The sequence below is a fragment of the Cetorhinus maximus genome, chromosome 7 (assembly GCF_964194155.1).
Source record: "Cetorhinus maximus chromosome 7, sCetMax3.hap1.1, whole genome shotgun sequence".
Taxonomy (NCBI): domain Eukaryota; kingdom Metazoa; phylum Chordata; class Chondrichthyes; order Lamniformes; family Cetorhinidae; genus Cetorhinus; species Cetorhinus maximus.
The window spans coordinates 72253737-72267804 of record NC_135885.1 but is presented as its reverse complement, the minus strand read 5'-3'; positions in this window follow the sequence as shown (position 1 = coordinate 72267804).

Genomic DNA, 14068 nt, shown 5'->3' with positions numbered 1-14068 from the left:
TGTTTTGGATTTCCAGCATCCGCAGTAGCTTTTAGCTTTTTGTTTTTATTTCAAAGTTAAACAGTCATTCGAGATTGAAGAAGAGACATACGGACTTGATATGTTAACTCTGTTTCTCTCTCTACAAATGCTGCCAGATCTGCTGAGTTTTTCCACCATTTTCTGTTTTTATCCGAGATTGTTTGTTGCGCGGATGAGATATGGACAATTCTTAAATCTTGTCATTTTACATCTTAATTCAGTTGGCTGTTTTGAGTTCCATACCTGGTAGCCACTGTGAGATCTGTCTGATCTAGTAGTGAAGTTTGGATCTTGGCAGCAATCTCATGAAAATGATAACGTTGATTGTGTCTGTTCTTGAGTATCTCCAGACCACATCATATAAGGCATCTTAGGAACTATGGTAATTAGGGCCAAGAATGAGTTTGGAAACCCTTTTCTGAATACTTTCAATGGCTTTACATTGCTGCTTTATGATTCCGTGCGACCACTCGGGTGCCCTGTATTCCAATACAGAGAGAATAATAGATGAGAAAATGGTTATTAGATCATTGCTTGAGAAGGAATGATATTTCAGCTTCTGAAGCATATACAAATGGCTTACATGCCTCAGAGGCTGCATTCCTTCAGGTAGCAGCATAGAGGAGTACTCCATCAGCTCACCATGGAAGCCATCATCTTCGCAGGACCAGGCTGCCAAGGGACTCATGACAAAGGCTTAATGTGTCCTCAGAAGGGCCATAAGCCAAAAAGGTTCATAATATTTTGCAGCAGCTGTTTACATTTCAGACCCTAAGCCTTTAGGTGGTATGCAGAAAAAGTGTAACAGTGGGGCACAGAAATACTTGGGTAGTCACAAGGGGTGTATACACTGCTACAATCAAGTGATGTTTTGGTAAATATTTGTAATAAATCATTGGACTCTCTGACGTGAGGCCTGCTTGATATTTTGTTCTTTTCAATGGGAAATAGATGTTAGAGTCTGGATTATGATGTGATGATTAGCTGTGAGGAGCAAAGATTTCACATAGACAATTGAAAGTTTGGCGAGAGTCACCAGATGTTTGATAGGCTGATACTTCAAAATAACACTGCTCTATTCAATTATGACGGTTACATTAAGTAACAGAGAGTACACAGCACAGGGACAGGTCTAACTGGTCTATGCTGGCATTTAGCCTCCTCGTACCCATCTTCATCTAACACTGCCAGTATAAAAAACAAAAAACTACTGCGGATGCTGGAAATCCAAAACAAAAACAGAATTACCTGGAAAATTCTATTCCTTTCTCCCTCATGTGCTTATTTAGATTCTCCTTGATTTGATCTATGCCATTTGCTTCATGAACTATGCCTTGCGGTAGTAGATTCCACATTCTTACCATTCTATGGATAAAGAAATTTCTCCTGAATTCCCTATCAGATTTATTAGTGACTATCTTATGTTTATGAGCTTACGACCTTTAGAGTGTCAGCTGTGGCTCAGTTGGTAGCACTCTTGCCTTTGAGTCAGAAGGTTTTGGGTTCAAAGGCTTGAGTAACAAAATCAAAACTGACATGCCAGTGCAGTGCCTACAGAGTGCTGCACTGTCGGAGATGTTGTCTTTCGGATGAGATGTTAAACCAAGGCTCTATCTGCCTGCTTGGCTGGAAGTAAAAGATCCCATGGCACAATTTCAAAGAAGAGTAGGGGAGTTATCCCCGGTGTCCTTGCTAATATTTATCCCTCAATCAACCTCACAAAAGCAGATTATCTGGTCATTAGCAGTCTGCCGTTTGGGGGATATTTCTATGCGCAAAATCACTGCTGCACTTAAATGCAAACATACAAATTAGGAGCAGGAGTAGGCCATTCAGCCCTTTGAGCCTGCACCGTCATTCAGTAAGATCATGGCTGATCTGATGGTGGCCTCAACTCCACATTCCACCTATCCTGAGAGCATTTGACTCCCTTGTTAGTCAAGAATCTATCTACCTCTGCCTTTAAAATATTCAATGGCCCTGCCTCCACCACTCTCTAGGGAAGAGAATTCTAAAGATGCACGACCACCTGAGAGAAAAAATTTCTTCTCATCTCCATCTTAAATGGGAGACCCCTTATTTTTAAACTGTGCCTCTATTTCTAGTCTCTCCCACAAGGGGAGACATCCTTTCAGCATCCACCCTGTCAAGTCCCCTCAGGATTTTATGTTTTAATAAGATCACCTTTCAATCTTCTAAACTCCAATGGCTACAGGCCCAACCTGTCTAACCTTTCCTCATAAGATAACACCCCCATCCCAGGTATCAGTTGAGTGAACCTTCTCTGAACTGCTTCTAATGCACTTATACCCTTCCTTAAATAAGGAGACCAAAAATGCACATAATACTCTAGATGGGGCCTCACCAACACCCTGCACAACTGTAGCATAACATCCCTACTTTTATATTCCATTCCCCTTGCAAAATCATTCCATTTGCCTTCCTAATCACTTGCTGTACCTGCACATTAACTTCTCCTGATTCATGTACCAGGACTCCCAGATCCCTCTGTACCTCAGAGTTCTGTAATCTCTCTCCATTTAAATAATATGCTGCTTTTCTATTCTTCTTGCCAAAGTGGACAAGTTCACATTTTCCCACATTATACTCTACCTGCCAAATATTTGCCCATTCACATAACCTATCTATGTCCCTTTGCAGACTCCTTATGTCCTCTTCACAACTTACTTTCCTACCTATCTTTGTGTCATTAAAAAATTTAGCAACCATACTTCCATCCAAGTCATTGGTATAAACTGTAAATAGTTGAGACCTCAGCCCTGATCCCTGTGGTGCTCCACTCCTCACATCTTGCCAACCCAAAAGGCATATTTATCCCTACTCTCTGCATTTCCTACATTATAACAGTGGCTAAACATCAGTAATTACTTCACTGGCTGTAAAGCACATTGAGACATCCATTGGTCATGAAAAATGTTATATAAATACAAATCTTTCTTTTCTTCCCTTTTACCTATAAGTTTTGGACTACCTCACAAGCATGCTGAATAATTCTGTCAGAGCTCTCCTGGAAATCAAGCAGACAATGCCATTGCACTTGCTTCCTGTCTTAATAGGCCAGGTCAGGAGCATCAGCAGTATTATCATCAGGCTTTCTAGTATTCTCTGAGACATCTACCATCACCCTGAATAAAAATGCAAAATACTGCAGATACTGAAAATATGAAATATAAACAGAAAATGCTGGAAATACTCAGCAGGACTGGAAACTGAGTTAATGCTTCAGGTTTGTGACCTTTCATCAGAACTGGGAAAAACTAGAAACGTAATAGGTTTTGAGCTAGGCAAAATCAGGTGATCTAATCACCTGATAGGCACTATAGAGCCTTCTGGACTCCCTTTAACCTTTAACAACCAAGCCACCCAGGCTTGTTGTAAGCAGATTCACAGGTCACATGAGCCCCTGCATCATACCCTAAACTAAAGTGACAGTCCTAAAACACAACAATCTTACAAACTTATATTTGCAACACCTTCCCCCAAAAGATGAAAATTCATCACTGAAGTGATGAGTTCTCTAAAACACTATTCAAAACATAACAACTTATAACATTGTAGACATTTTAACAACTAACTTGCTATATACAGCACAAGAAATGTTCTTCCCTTCACCGCCACCCCACCCCCCCCACCCCATGTTGTCACATTTTGCCATTAAACAGTCTGTATTGGCAGCATCACAATGTTGAACCTGTATCAACTAAATGTGTTCAACATTTAGGAGGCCAAGTTCAATTTATGTAGATGTTTAGAGCTCCAGCTCTCTTCCACATGAGAGTTAATTCTGCTACTGGCAAGTTCACATTCTGTCATGCGTCACAGTAAATCTCCTTTCTCATGTTGAGTAAATTTCCCAAATTTCTATGCCTTTGGTTAAAAAAACTCGTAATTGGTTCAGTCTGGATAACTTTGTCAAGAAACATACTGTTGCTTGCTGACAATCCCTGTGATTTTTGAATTTCATTAAGTGTAAGCTGTAAATCAAAATGAAATCCTTTGACACACCTCCTCTGCTCATGTGGCTTCAATATGTCCTGTTGCTCTCCTTTAGAATCAGACATTATATCGTCAACAGGATGTTGACTTCTAAACATAGTCTATGAACCTATTTGTTTAGGTTTTAATTCCAGATCTCTTTCATGGCTGCAGGTTTTTTATTGCCCAGGCCAAGTAAAAAAAGTCTCAGTCAGCCAAACAGCTGAATCATCCTTCTCTTATTTAAATGCAGGATTAGAGTTCTCCTTTGCTGCTTTAAGAATCTCATTAAGGTCATGTTGATGATCAGTTAGGAAATCCTGAGACTCATTTTTTTTAGCCAATTCATGAATTCTTTTAAGTTCTTTTCTCCAATCAGCATGAACTTTATCAACTTCCCTCCACAAGAGCAATGAGCTTCAACCTTCTGAAGTTTTAATTTATATTCCAAAATTTGAACTTGTCTTTGCAGTTCCATGGTATTAGCATTAGTTACAGCTAAGTCATTTTGTTTTAAAACATTGGGCAGAATCACCCCAGATTTGCACTAAGCACGTTAGCCGGTGGAAAAACCATGCTTTACCTGCTGGCCAAAATGGTGGCTTTTCACGCGATGTCATTCCAAACCAATCAATTATGCGTTCCTGGGATATATGCTGTTTTGATGGTGGGCGGGGTCTGATTTGCCTGCCACACCATCATCTCACCGCTTCATCACGCCAGGCACCATATTTAAAGTACAGCCGCGCTCAGAGCATCCAGCCCCGGACTGCTGCAAAGAAGACATGGCCCCGAAAGTCAAGAAGGCTGCAGCCCTCGAGTGCCTTTTGGTTGCCGTGGAGGCCTGCAGTGATGTCCTCTACTCCCATTCTGGCCACAGGAAGGGCAGCAACATTACCACTTCAGCTTGGTAGGCGATGGCAGTGGTGATCAGTGCCAATGCTGCACAGAAGAGGTTTGTCATCCAATGCAGTTAGAAGATCTCATCCATGCTGCCAGGCAACCATCTCATCACTCTAAACTCACACACTCAAGCCCATCACACCTTCAGTGGCGTATGAAGGAACATCACCACCCATTCTCACACACATACCCTCACATCTCCATCTGGCCTCATCTCCTCTAGAGACTGCCTCCTCAGCCCTCACCATCTTAAGGCCACTTGCTCAGATAAACATGTTCCCCCACACACATCCTGGGATACCCTCCTTCCGCAGTATAGCTCTCATCCTGCAGCCTCTTCCCTTGCCTTAGGCCACTTCTCCTCCTTCCCCAAGCAAGCCCTAGCCCTGCAGCCATTGAAATGCCACCCACATATGGCTGATCTGGTAGGTAGAGTCCTGCCTGTGAGCTCCCCTAAAAGTGACGTGGTGCTGTCTGTGAATCCTGGCGCTGACGACTGTGAGTGCAAGGTAGGCAAGCAAACTTTGAAGTCCTGGGCAAAGTGCAGCTCGCCAAGTGCATGCCTTAGATGTACTGTTGTGAAACACGTCGCCGTGTTTTCCCACCGATGTGGGCGGACGATCCAGCGGCGGGGGGATGATATGGTATTACAATGAAGTTCCCAGCTTCCAATGGTGGAAAACGCGTCCCGCCATTGGCAGGCTGAGCGAATGATTGCAAACTGGCTTCATGCCGTTGTGAAACCGATCGCGCCATAGTGTCTGCTTATGCCACCGAACACGCCTGACATCAACGAGCATGGAAAATCCCGGCCATTGTCTCTGTTTACTTCACCACCTGCCTGGAACACTGCTCCTGTATTCTGCTTTGACACCTGCAGTTTAGAGTCCGCAGGCAGACTTAATTCAGACAAATTCAATTATTTTCTAGTTATTTTTAACTCTTTGTTGTCAGTCTGAGGTCGCTGTGTCTTTTTCAGAAATCTCAGCTTTTGGCTCTTTGGAGACCTCTTGAGTCAAACCATTGTTCTTTACAACAAATTCAGAGACAGGCATGTGTGTTTCTCCAAATCCATTGATCTTGCTGATACATCCTTATCTTTAACAACTTCAGTGGATTTTGTGGAAACGTCTGGAGGCAGCACATAGTCTTCAGCTAGATTGTTCTCCAAGATAACGTTAATATCATTAATAGGCAATTTAGTCATCACTCCCACAATAACAGGCAAACCAGGCCTGTCTTCTCTAGAGTTTCAAAGAATGAGAGGTGACCTCTTTGAAATCTACAAAATACTTAAAGGAGTAGACAAGGTTGATGCAGGTAAGATGTTTCCCCTGATTGGGGCATCTAGAAGCAGGGAACACAATTTCAATATAAGGGGGAAGCCATTTAGGACCAAGATGAGGAGAAATTTCTTTACTCAGAGGGTTGTGAATCTTTGGAATTCTCTACCCCAGAGGGCTGTGGGAGCTCAGTCATTGAGTATGTTTAAGGTAGAGATTGATAGATTCTGAACAATAACGTAAAGATTTATGGGGATAATGTAGGTAAAAGGCATTGAAGTGTTCGATCAGCCATGATCGTATTGAATGGCGGAGCAGGCTCGATGGGCTGAATGGCCTTCTCCTGTTCCTATTTTCCTAACTGAACCACTGACTAAAGCACAGTTTAAATTCATCTACAAAATAGAACAGGTAAACAACTTCAATCAATGCCCTATAGCACCCTTATTTAGCAAACCTTCTGGAGAGGATTTCATCTTTTGCTAACATCAGGTATTGAGCTGATCTGCAGCTCTAAGAATAACAACCTTTTTGACCCCTTTATCAGACAAAAATGGAGTTGCTTCATCCTCAAACATAAAACTCCCATAATCTTCTATGTTCTGATTTACATCCACTGTAAATACATTAGATGGTATTGGTTTGTAACAAGCTTCACTCAATGGTACAGCATTTTCTGGAAAAACACTAGACACACCTACAAAGCCACTGGCTTAGCTCTTTATTTCCAGCCACCTGCTTTTACATGCCGTGTCTTATGGCAAAAGTAACATGTTGGCCCCCTTGGTTCACACTTATCCCCCTATCTTTTTACTACTCTGAGAAGCATCTGTCATTTTATCTCTGCCACCCCCTCATGGTAATTAGTGAGGTTCATTATCACTTCTCTTATCCCTCCAGTTTCTGTGTGGGTTTCAAACAAAGTTTTGGTACCACCTTTGTGTTTGTGAGATAATTTGTAATCATCAGCCATGACAGCAGCTTCTCTTCTTTTAGAAACATCATGGTCTTCCAGGTGGGTTCTTATTCCTAAAGGATACTATTTTTAAATTCTTCCAGGAATAACAGCTCTCTAAGGTTTGCAAAATATTGCTCAGTCTTCATTGCTCTATGCCATCAATGAAATATAATTTATTTTTCTCTGACAAATTCCATAAAGTTTGATTCTGTCTCTTCCACAGATTCCTAAACTTTCTGGAACTAACCCATATGCATTAAACACAGCAGTCCTAACGTTATTTCATAATCCACTGGCTATTCATCTGAAAGGGTCGAATAAACTTCAATGCTTTCCTTACCAAAACACCCCGAAACAAAATCATCCAAATTCCTCTAGACCATTATAACTTTATAGCAATTTTTTCAAATGAGACAAAATACATTGCACCACCTTCCTTACTGAATTTAGGCACTAAACAAATATTCCTCGCCAAATCAAACCAGGAATTAAAGCTGACTCATCGTCAAGTCTGTCTACTATTCCCTGTTTGTGTAATAGAAGGCTTTTTCTCTCCAGTTCAAATTTGTTGGCTTTCATGTCTGTTTGCAATTCCTTTTCTTATACTCTTTGGAATTCTAATTCAAGTTTTCACATTTCCCTTTTCCCCTTTCTTCTATTTCTCTTTTGAGTTCACTTCTTGTTTTTCTCTACCTCTTTGCAAATTGAGTTGCTTCATTATAACTGAATCCTGGCTAACTCACCCTGTGTTTTATTTGAATTACTTTTTCATTCCTTAAGGTTCAGATGTTGAGACAATACTGCACCAATTATAGCCTTCTTAGCACCCCTACTTTCAAATCTATTTCCAACTTTTCTGCAATTGCCTTCAAATTATCCTTTACTAATTATTGCAAGGCACTCGAAGACAAGTCCTCTCTTTCAATGAATGCTTCTGCAATAGAGGAAGCCTTTTTAACTTCCAATGAATACAGCAAAAGTCAATGTGAAATCTTGTTTGCTTAAACTCGAGCAAATTCCAGTGTATTCATCTCAGCCTGTGGATTCAAAATCCCTCAAGGACCCCCAATTTTTTATAATCCCCATTGTAGACTGATAACTTTTAAAAAGAAATTCAATCTTCCAGTGAATGGCTGAAAGGATCACACAAGATTTCAAGTTTTAAGACTTTTACTGTAACACATAAATTAGAAGCAACATTGACTAAACACTATTTTAGCAGGCAACTTGTACTCTAAACTACAGTAAAGGTCCCCCATTTAACGTTTAAAATGACCAAAATTTCCTTTCACTGTTACTCTGTCCCTTAAGTGGGCATCTCATTTTCTAGGAACCAGTCCAAAGTGATTCTTAGTTCCTTTTTCTTTTCCAGCTGGATAACCTGCAATCTCTGAACTGACTTTCACAGTGTGTGTTACCCTGGAGATCTCTCCCTCTAGCCCATTGTTCTTTGCTGTAAGGCCCATGAGCCAGTGGTGGCTCCCACCCTCACTAATTGCGGCTCCCCAACACTCCCTGACTCTCCCTTTCCTGTAGTCTCATTGAGTGTTGTGAGATTTGTTTTAATGTCGTTTCCCGTGTGACTGGCCTGGTGCCACTTTGAAGCAGCCTCTCGCCGCTCCCTGAACTCCGAGTTGTGGCCTACCCCTGAACTCTGAGTTGCAGCGGAATCTTGAATGGGGATGCAAGTCCAGGAGAAGCGGCAAAAGGGTGAGTCAGGAAGTAGGAGGTTCTGCAAGAGGGTGGGTCAGAGAGGGGGAAGAGGCCCCAACTCAAAGGGGGAGAGACCACAATGCTGAGGGTTGGGGAGGAGGATGACCTGCAGTGACCAGGAGGATTAGAGAGCAGGAGGTTCAGGAAGCAGCATTGGTGGCAGGCAGGAGGTAATTTAAATAGAAAGTTACATTTTTCTTTTAAAATAAAGTAAGTTTAAATATATTAAAGTTATTTCATTTACCAATGTAGGAATTGAGCAATGTAGAATATTACAACTTACAGGCTTTAATGTTTAAATTGTTTTTTACTAATAAGGAAGTTTCTACAGAACCTAACATTGATTCCTATGGAAACAAATGATTCACTTAAAGTTGTTTCACTTAATGTCACGATTTTCAGGAATGCAAACACAACTTTAAATAAATACATGCGTATTTATTTTTAAATATAATGGGCTGAATTTTGCTGTCGGTGAGCAGGGGGTGGGGCCCACTCGCCGACGTGCAAAATGACAGGGAATGAGGTTGGGGGGAACCCCCAATGTCATCCCGCCCCATTTAAATCTTCAGGAAGGCAGGAGGACAGCGTGATCAGCTGTCTGCCCGCCCACCTGTCAATGGCCAATTGAGGCTATTGACAGGATAATTAAAACAATTAAAGGACCTGCCCATCCAACCTTAAGGTTGGTGGGCAGGCCAGGAGCCCCGGCGGGAACTAGATAAAACATGAAACCTCATCCACCGGCGGGATGAGGTTTCATGTAGGGTTTAAAAAACTTTAATAAATTTGAATAAAATTCATGAACATGTCCCATCTCGTGTGACATTGTCACATGAGGGGGACATGTTAAGGATTTTTTTATATTTCCATGTTTAATGTTTGTACAAGTGTAAGTGATCTCCCTGAGGCACCACTTAGCCTCAGGGAGATGTGAGCTCTTTCGTGCGCATGTGCGAAAGAGCGCACTCTCGCATTTGGGGAATGCCCCCCCGCCCGCACAGGAAGCGCATAGTCTTAATTGGCCCACTCACTTAAAATGGCGGCAGGGCCTGCTTCTCCGGCGGGGATCGGCTCCCCGCCCGCCGGAGATTGGGTCGGACCCGCACTCCCAGTAGGCAGAAAATTCTGCCCAATATGTGGTTTTGTTTTAGTTACCCACGTCGCTCCGTAACATTATATCACAAAGGAGTAGGAAGCAATGATAATTTAGTAAAGTAGTCGATGTGGCTCTCACATTGCAGGTTTTTTGCTAAAGCGGCCCTTGCTTGAAAAATAGTGAAGATCACTGCTCTAGCGAAAGCTAGGCCAATTTTCCAGCTTTGTTTAAACCCTCATGACTTTGGCCTCTTAAATCTGAGCACAAACTGCACCTGCAGTTTGCATGGTGAACAATACAGACTTGCTGCCTCTGCCTCTCTACTCCCTTTTGGATTCTTGCAGACTGACATCGTCTGGGGGGGGGTTCAGCGATATTTTTAGGAAAACCAGCAATCTGATCCTACAATAGTTTCCTATGGACCCTTCCCCCTCAAAGCCCAGCTCAACAGCAATGTGAATCACATAGGCCTTGTATCCAGGTAGAAATGTTAATTAGATATCCTCTAGATCCTCAAGTCGATGCTTTTTGGAATTAAATAGGCAGTTTTAAGTGTAACTATTTACAAAACCTGATATTCCTAACCCATACCTGGGACATGGCGATGAATTATCTATCCACAGTTAGCATAGCTGCTTGGATCATTGTTTGCAGTTGTGAATATCTTGCACCTTCTTCCCAGCAAAGCAATCTTGGCCCACCTTTGGCCTTTAATACACAGGCTTCTCGTTAGCAGAATTCAGAGCAAGTCACATGACCCCTTTATTCCTCCATTTTACACTAAATTAAAGAGACCATCTCAAAACATAATAATCTTACAAACTTCATACTAATAACAGTTTGGACAGCAGCCATCCTGCCATTCACACCTCCTCTAGATATATTTTTTGTTTCTTTGCTTGTCTCATTAAAACTCCTTTTGGTTTTGCACCATGAAACCTTTTGTCATTTTATCTGTCTTGCCCTCCACCCTATCATTTACCTTCCCTTTTGTTAATGTTCCCACCCCATCCCCTTTCACTTGTTCAAAACCTATTACATTTCCAACTTTTCCCAGTTCTGTTGAAAGATCACAGACCTGAAATGTTAACTCTGTTCCTTTCTTCACAGATGCTGCCAGACCTGCTGAGTCATTCCAGCATTTTCTGATTTTTATACCATCAGCCCTTTCCTGATTACAAAATTGTGAATCACATACTACACCGCTATGATAATTCAGGTATAATGTTGCACAAGTACTGCATGGCACACCCGGACCCAGCCAAACATTGAAACCTTCCTTGAAGTATCTTCATGGTTTGCTCAAGTCTTAGTCTTTTTTCATATTATCATGCTCCACTGCAGCATTGGTGGTCCTATAGAGAGGTATCATGTGCCATAGGAATGGAGACTACCCCTTATAATCCAGCAACCACTCTACCCATTCTATCTACTGTTACAGCTAAGACAGTGTAGTGACGGAGAACAAAAGCATCAGGAAAGCACACAGCATGTCATGAATTAATGTGCGGGAAGCTGTGCCGATCATATTTAGGGAATGGAAGTCTTTGTGGTGAATATAAAACTCGCGGATTTACAGTTGGGAAACACAACTCATGTAACAATTAATAGTCCCACCACCTGGGGGAATAGAGTATTTTTGAAAAATTTGCAAGCCCTCTCAGTAATTTGTATGAAAACATTGTACAAATTGAGCTGCACTGGTGCACCTTGCTTGAGATTTGGCTGCAGCAGCAAACAATACTCATCCAAAGTTTCATAACTGGAGCATAACTTCCTGACACAGAGTGCCTGGGAAAAGTCTTGGAAAGTGAACGCCGGTCACTATACTCGGTCCATGGATCTTGGTGGTTGGCATCCTGTGGAGTTTCAGGGAGGCTGCTGTGTGCACTCTGTTGGATTTCAGGGAGGGAATAATTGCAAGCACTCTGGTTTCAGGAAGGGTGCTATTCTAGGCACTGCGTAGGTCTCAGGTTTATTTCTGTAGTTCTGTTGATTTTTAGGGATTTATTTTTGATATTTAGGAGGGAGTGGTGGCTTGAGCACCATGTCTCTATTTCTTTCTATTTTCTGGGAGTTTTCCAGTGCACATCACAAAGCAGATATTGGCCAGGAAATGGAGACTCTATAAGCTGAAATTCCCGCTCCCGATGCTCATTCATCACTGTTGCTTCAGTGGCAGTTTGTACACTATGTGATGGGGGGTTGGGGACATGGGGTGGGAGAGGCACAAAGGCGTGTGTGGGCCATACAGACAAATGACCTGGAACATCCCCCATCTAAATTTCTTTTGTTAAATTCATAAACATTAATGATTTGTATGGATCAGCCCAGCTCCTCAGGGAACTTGGGGACCATTCCACACCCCCACTTTCCATGCCCATATAGATATTGGAGTTTCTGATATGCCCGGGCTGGAGGGTGCCACCAGACATTGGTCCAAAGTGGTATTTCCACCTTCATCCATGCAAATGTTGTGTACTCTTACTGTGGTGACCCTGGCCTGACCTGAGTAATTTTGAGGTCTTTAAGTCTATGTGTACTGTTGGGCTGAAGCTTTACAAATGCAAGCAATTCTGTTACCTTTTCTCAAGGCACATTATAAACTTATTGTAGTCTTTAGAACCAGTGAAGAATCATGTCTCAGATTCAAAATGCAACTACAACAGGTCGTCTAAATAATATTAAGTTGCTCTCTCTATTTCTTTACTCAGATTGACTGCTTGTTCACTCTTATTCTCTAAATATATCAGATAAGCTGTTTGCTTCCCTTCTTAACCATAGCTCATGTACTTGACCGCGTGAGCTGATTAGTAAATTAACATTTTTACTCAGTATGTTTTGTGGAATGCTGAAACAGTTATAATTCATCAACAGTCACAACCTGAACATCTGTATAATGATTTCCTCTAAAACTATCAATTAGGACCAAAAATCACATGCATCAGTTTAATTAACTTTATAAAATCAGATCATAATTTTATGTGATTAACTGCTTTACACAACAACTCAAATAGATGTTTTGGGAAAGTGATCACCTATTAATAGTAACCTGTCAGAATTAATCATTTTGTAAGCACTTTAATATTCACCAATTTAAAATTGTCACTAAAAGGGTATATGACCAGGGTTGCGCACTGTGACCTAAAATACTCAGGTTGCTTAATGCCATGTGTATGTGTGTGACTGGGAAGGGGTGGTTCGAGTTGATAACAATTGACACTAATAAAGGAGGAGGAGGATTAAATCATGTACCTGTAGGTAACTATAAAAGAATCCTATGTCCTTAAATGATGTCGCTAGTTGCTTAATAGTGCGCTTTTCTGAATTGGAAAACAACTTGATGCCTCCTGTAGCATTTGACAGTTGTCTATAAGTGTCAGTCACCTCTGGCCCTCAATACAATAGAGAGTGTACTTTGAATTTAGAACAGCCAAAATGTCAGATATTTCACTGATGATGTCATTTTCATCGGATCAAATTGATGGGAAACCACCAGGACGTTAGCACGCGGTAAGGAAGTGTTTGACATAGTCAATAAAATAGAGACAATTTATTTACACTGCGGTTAAATAAATATTCGAAATATAGACTAAAGGCGCAAAGGGCACTTGCTGCATCTGTTTCCCTGGGGAAGCACTATTTATTTATTGCTGTTACAATGATCATTCGCAGAAAAAAACCCTGATAATCCATATCTACATATATCGATTATTTTAAACTTTAGTGTTTGGGTTAATAAATTAATACTGTATATTAATGAATTTTAAATCAATATAGTCATATTTTAGTCAACCGGGTAACTAACGATAAAAACACACTTTAAAAATCGTCTATGTAAATGAGAACACAAAAATGCTCATAAAATCGCTCTTTGTACGGGAAAAGAAGCGCGTTTTATACTGTTGCTAAGGTTCTTATTGTTTTCTCCCAGTTTTTGTGCTCGAAGGTCAGCCTTTCTGTGAGTCTCTTTCAGTAGCTTCGCTGTATTGGGCTGAGATAATTAGATCAGTGCTATCAGTTTCACTGTCTTTTTTTCTCACTACTATTTACATGATAAAGGGAGTTTATGCTGGTTGCAGTTTCCCTTTAAAT